The sequence below is a fragment of the Colossoma macropomum genome, unplaced genomic scaffold (genome assembly GCF_904425465.1).
Source record: "Colossoma macropomum unplaced genomic scaffold, Colossoma_macropomum, whole genome shotgun sequence".
Lineage (NCBI taxonomy): Eukaryota > Metazoa > Chordata > Actinopteri > Characiformes > Serrasalmidae > Colossoma > Colossoma macropomum.
In genome coordinates this window covers 17,294,963-17,301,246 of record NW_023494796.1, presented here as the reverse complement: position 1 = coordinate 17,301,246, position 6,284 = coordinate 17,294,963, and positions in this window count along the sequence as shown.

The window sequence follows — 6,284 nt, the reverse complement described above, 5'->3', positions numbered from 1 at the left end:
TTGCCCAAAAAGACGACAACCATAGAAAGCTGTGGTGATTTTGTGATGCAAGATGCAAGTATTTATATATCAATACAGTACTGTGTAAAAGTCATCAGAGACCACCACTGAAGTAGCCATAAAGCATGAGGAATTTTTGCAGAGTACATTATGAAGAAGAAAATGCATGTGAAAGGGAAAAGTCAAAGGAAAATACTTCTGACAACTATGCAGGACCTGATTGACCAGATCGCTATTTGGAAGGTTTTTAATGCTTTCTGCAGACTCATCTGCTGGTCAGCTGCTCTCAAAACAATGATCAAATCAGATTTGGTTCTTTGTTAAAGTTATGAAATCAGCATAGAAACCTTCATACTGGCTAACACAGTCAAAGGACAGTTTTCAAACTGTCTTCAAAACCAGAGTGAAAGAATTTAGAAGATATACAGAAAATGGGGCTCCTTACAGCCCTTGAAGACCTGGTAGACCACCAAAACTGCTCCCATCAGATAAACATCACTTTTATCAGTGAGAAAGAAGAGAAGCTCAGCTCTACTCTTGCTTCAGATCTGATAAAAGTCCACAGCCGTCCTTCCACTGTGAGAACACAGCTCAGCACTATGGGTCTGAAAGGATGTGCAGCTGCCAAGAAGCTCTCACTGAGAAAAGCAAAAAAGAAAAAATAAAGAAAAAAAAACTTGCAAAAAACACCAAAACTGGACATCTGAGGTGTGGAGTAAGGTTTATGGAGTGCTAAGTCAAAACATGTTTGGGATTAGTTGGATGGTGAGAAGCAGGAAGTGCAACCGACATCTAAGACTGAACTTTGGAGGTGTGGAAAAATATCCCTGCAGATTTCTTTAAAAAAACTGAAAGTGAGTCTCCTGAAAATAATGGAAGCTGTAATAAAGGCATACAGCGGACACACGAAAACACTAATCAATTCAATACCACATTTAGCTGCTGAGGCTTCTGTAATTATAAGTTTATGCAAATATATATTTTCTCCTTTTTTCCCTGATGCTGACAAATGTATAACACAAATGCAGTATTTTTGACAAGCGGACATCATCATCTAGGTACTTTGCACATGGGACATTCGTAACCTATGCTCACAGGCCTCATTTGAATATGCAAATGTGTCACCTCACACCATCCTCGGGCTATAGCGACGTTGTCAGGGAGACATGACACCGACCAATCAGTGCAGCTGATGCACATTCAGAGCTCCACACATGTTCAGCTCCAACAAAGACTGTATGACACAAAAGTGACTAAACAAAGACATAATGACTGGACATTGTGTCTATTTTGTACTTTATATATCTAAGACCTTCAGAGAATCTAAAGTAGGGCCCACTAATCTCATAATACCTTTGTAATCTAGCAATATCAGCCCAAGCCATTCAGAAGGAAAGCAGTAAGATTGTATCTAAAGCTGTGCTCTATTTGCTTTGCTGTATTTCTCTTATTTACATCCTATTTTGTATAGCCTTATCACATTCACTTAAGCCACTTGTATATCATAACACTGCAAAAATGATATCTAAGCAAACATCTTAAATCAAGCTGAGATGTTGTAAGAATATTGTAATATTATTTAACCCGATAACCTTGTTTTAAGAAGTACAATGATCTACCAACGGAATAAGACACATAAAAACAGTTTATACAACCATTTCAAAGTGTGAAATATTAGATATACTGACTAGGTTACAACCCCATTACCAAAAAAGTTGGGATGATGTGCAGAATGTAAATGTGTGGCATGCGCCCACCTCCCGGGCCCCAACGATGACGGTCACGAGAGCCGGCAGGAAGGCGGGGCCCGAACACCCAGCGGTGACGAACCTTGGCCAGGACGGCAGGGAGAGAGGCACGAGTGGGGAGGGGGCGAAGCGCAAAGCCCGAGCTCCGCCGAGGGACGTGAGTCACGCGAGTGACGGCGGGAGGAGGAGGACGAGGCCGATGGTGCCGGCCACGAGGGAAAAAAAGGACTGAAAAGTCTAGCTAGCTTCAGCCAACCTGAAAACCTGAAAAGTGGCCAGCTTAGCGCAGCGTTGGTTGTGTTTGCTTTGTGTTTATTTGGGTGTGTGTGAATTAAAGGGACGAATCACAGTGGTAAACATGCCCTCGTCCCAACTTTTTTGGAACGTGTTGTTGGCATCAAATTCAAAACGGCCACATAATTTTCAAAAAACAATAACATTTTTCAGTTTCAACGTTTGTAAACTATATGTTGTCTTTGTAGTATTTGCCTTTAAAATGTGGTCTACATGATTTGCATAACACTGCATTCTATTTTTATATACATCCTGCACAGCATCCCAACTTTTTTGGAAAATGGGGTTGTAGATATCATTTTGCAGTGTAAACCCCTCTGTGTTCCTTTCTCAGCTCAAGTGAAGTTCAACTGCAATACATTCAACATAAAGATAAATGGTTAAACAGTAACTAATGCCAAGTGATGTTAAGTAGGCCTGTAACATCACATTGGTTTTGGTGCTTTCATGCTTTCACTTTTCTGTTCCCTACAACTGTAGATACAATCGTAACAGGGATCGTAACTAACGAGCCGGCCTTAATGTCCATATCATAACTGAAAGAACGAAAGCCGCAGTCCTCTAACCAACCCTGCATGCATTGCCACTGTGAAGGCTGGGCCTCGTCCACTCAGCTCCTTTTGATGCGGAAGCCTTTGTGTCAGTGACAATGAGTGACGAAAGGCTCCGGTAGTAAGGCACTGCGTTTCATCTTACACAGAGCTGTCACTGCTGATATATGCTCTTTTCTGCTCCTCTCCTGTGTTATCAGTCACAGTAGAAAAGACGAGATAGTCTGGCACTCACGTCCCGCCCAAACTGAAAAGAAAAGCAGCCATCGCAAAAAGGGAGAATATGTTATACCTTTCGGCGTTCCAGAAATTACAATACTGTTATATGGAGGGCTTTTTTTTTTTGGACTAAAATAATTGAATAAATAAATAAACAAATAAATGACAATAAATAAATAATAGTGAACCTAAAGTGAATATAAGCAATTAAATGTGACATTTATTTAATTTCCTAAGTCTGTAAGTTTTTATTGAATTAATTATATATGACGCTATAGGCAACGTGAAATGGTCACTTCTGCCCATCAAGTCTACTGTTTATGTCTAAATCATTATGGCCAGAGCTAAATGTAACTAATGCAAAGCTAGCTGAGTAAATGAACCAGCTACGAGAAATTAAGCTTAATAGTTACACAACAATGCTGGTAATGGACAGGGACAGGCTACCTAACTAGTTCTGTGGTAATGCAACAGAGGCAACTGGCATCACCAACATGCACTGCTTGAACAAAGGCCTACAAGCCCTGGCTATCACTATAGCCTAGCTACTGTCTACGTTCCTTCAGCATAGGGTTCTACATTTATTATAAAACACATTTTGATAGGCATTAGGTTTTATTTAAGCTAAATGGCTCGGCGTGCAGTAAGATGCCACACTTTTAGCTTAACTTCCTTAGTTGTGCGCTGTAGCTATGAAGCTAATATAGCTAACAAGTAATGGAGGCTTTTATTCAACAGGTTAGCACTATGTAAGTTATCTTGTGACTGCCTGAAACCACTTAAAGTTGTTAAGCAATGTCATACAGACTTGCTTATGTGTTCAACACTGTAGGACTACATGTTGCCTATAAACGTGGACAAAAAAGTATGCTGCAAAGCTAAATATAGTAGCCGTTCATTTTAGCTTGAGTTTTGCCTGTACTTTTGCCCATTTTTACACAGAGTCAGAATACATGTTACAGGAGGTCATGATGAATTAGATTTTTGGGCATACCACTGCTTTAAAAATGGTCTTCCTGAGGTTTTTGAGAAAATACAGGATCATTCTGGAACTTCCCAGGTGACGGATAAGCATCTGCTAACTAGACTCCAGAAAAATCGCTTTGTACTCCGTGACCAGGCAGCTCATTTGATCCAGCAGGTTTTTACTTATTAAAGCCTCTGATGTCACGAGGAGCCTCCGGTTCCATACTGCCTGTGATGAGTTTGCCGTCGCCCACAATAATTAATTTATAGACTGGTGAGGACGAATCTCACCTTTTGGCACGAATCTGGCCTTAGACTAAGTTAAACTATACAGGCGTTCTGCTTGGTTTCTGATTGTAGATTATAATGATCAATTTGAGTAATGATGGAATTATAGCCGTGTGTACGTACACAAGAATGAAAACAGAACATAGTTTCATATTCATGATATCACATTCCTCCGCTGCCTTGTCAAGAATTGTAATGGAGCTCAATTTAAAACCACTGAAATGAGTTAGAGTGATCCAGAGCTGATCATCCATCATCAGTACCTAATCTCACTAATGCTCTTGTGGCTGAATGCAATCAAATCCTCACAACAAATGTTCCAACATCTACTGTGAAGCCTTGCCAGAAGAGTAAATTCCCTATTAATGCCCTTAAATTCAGGAGAAACACTGCATGAGCAGGTGTCTGAAAAACATACAGGGGCAGATTTACTAATGTCGTACGCCATTACAAACTTCATTTGGTGATAAAAAGTGGCTGTTGTGATTTACTAAATAGGCGCAACAGTCCGTTAGCATCCATAATAAAAGCAAAGGTGCGGTTGCTGTTCTCTTCTCATAGAACTTTCTAGAAGTTTCCTTTCAAAGCACAAAATACTGGGAGGATACAGTAAATACTGACTGTGAGCTGTTTAACCTGTGAAAAGCCTGTATTGTTTTTGGCACTAGCACAGCTGCCATTGTTTGTGCTCAGAGTGAAAAGAGAAAGTTCTTCAACCACGTTTATTTAATTTGAAGGGAAAAACATGTTACACTGACATATTACTGTTAACGTGAAAAAAGGTAAAACTAAAACCAAATCGTTTTAGAAAAACAACTGCTATTTTCTAAAACTCTGGGTATATTGCATAACAACATCAAAGAGCAGGTTTTACCTAAATAATGATTTGACAGTTTGAATTAAAGAAATATTAAAGAATATATTAAAACCCTTTGGCTTTGCAATATCTGCTTTACTAAAGCTACTTCTCACTTCGTTATTTCTTCTCTACGTGCTGTGGTTTATATGTGCACATGGCAGAAATGCTACAGCCATTGTTTTACTGCACGTAGCTAAGAGGCTATGCTCAAATCACATAATTCCCAAAAGACCTGAGCACATTCAGTGAAATTAAATAAGGTTTTTACAGTTTTACACGGCTTGCAAATGCATTCAGTTCAGCTCAACCCACAGCTGAAAATGACTATGTTTCAAAACAGAAAGTTAAAGTTAAAATAATCTCTTATTTTCTCCCATTTCTGACATTATGTCAAAATAAGGTCTTATTTTCTCAAAAGAATAACCTATGTTGAAATAATCATACTTTCCTGACAAGTAATAAATAATGTTTTGACTTATTAAGTTAAAACTTATTAAAAATGTATTAAGTTAAAATATATATAAAACTATGTCAAAACATTGCTAAATGTTTTACGTCTTCATTTCTACAAGGCTGAAGTTGAACTTCTTATTTGGCAGATTTTTGTTTAAATGTTCCATTAAACAAATGGAGTAGCAACTACATCCTGGCACCTGTACAGGCACCTGAATGTAATCACTTTTTAAGGTGGAATGGGAAATTCAAATAAGAAGCCAACTTCAGCTTCAGCTTCTCAAATCATTTGACTCTGACCATCAGACATTGCTGGAACGCTTCAGTACTAGCTGGTCCATGGCTTGTTGCATACATAAACCCCAAGAAAGGTGTCTGATGCAGCCATGGTGGATGACTTACGCATATATTTTGTTCAGTAATATAACCATATCGTGTTACTATTACTAATACGTTTGATGTCATAACAGCTTAGTGTACTGTAGTTAGTCGTCATGACGTCAACCATTGGTCATTAACATTAAAACATTGGTCATGCCAACTAACTGTAAGAGTAACATGTCACTGTTATTTTTCTGGACATAATTTTTCATGACAACGTGACATCTTCATAACGTGTTTATGGCATTCTATGTAGCAGGAGTTCAAGTAAAGTGTTACTAAAGGGTCTTTATTTTCAACCTAATGACCCAGTTCAAACCTGAAACAGAGAGATAAAAGTTTTCCTTTCACACTAAAAGCATGTGAGCCACATGTGCCTATAGTGCGCTGCTCATATTTTAATTAAGAAGTTGTGCCTGTGTTCATCTGCATGGAATTTCCTAGTAAACAACCTGGCCACTAAATTGGCCACCCCCAGCAGCACGAAGTGACAACAGACTGTCTTTAATTAGCGCTTTTCTTAGT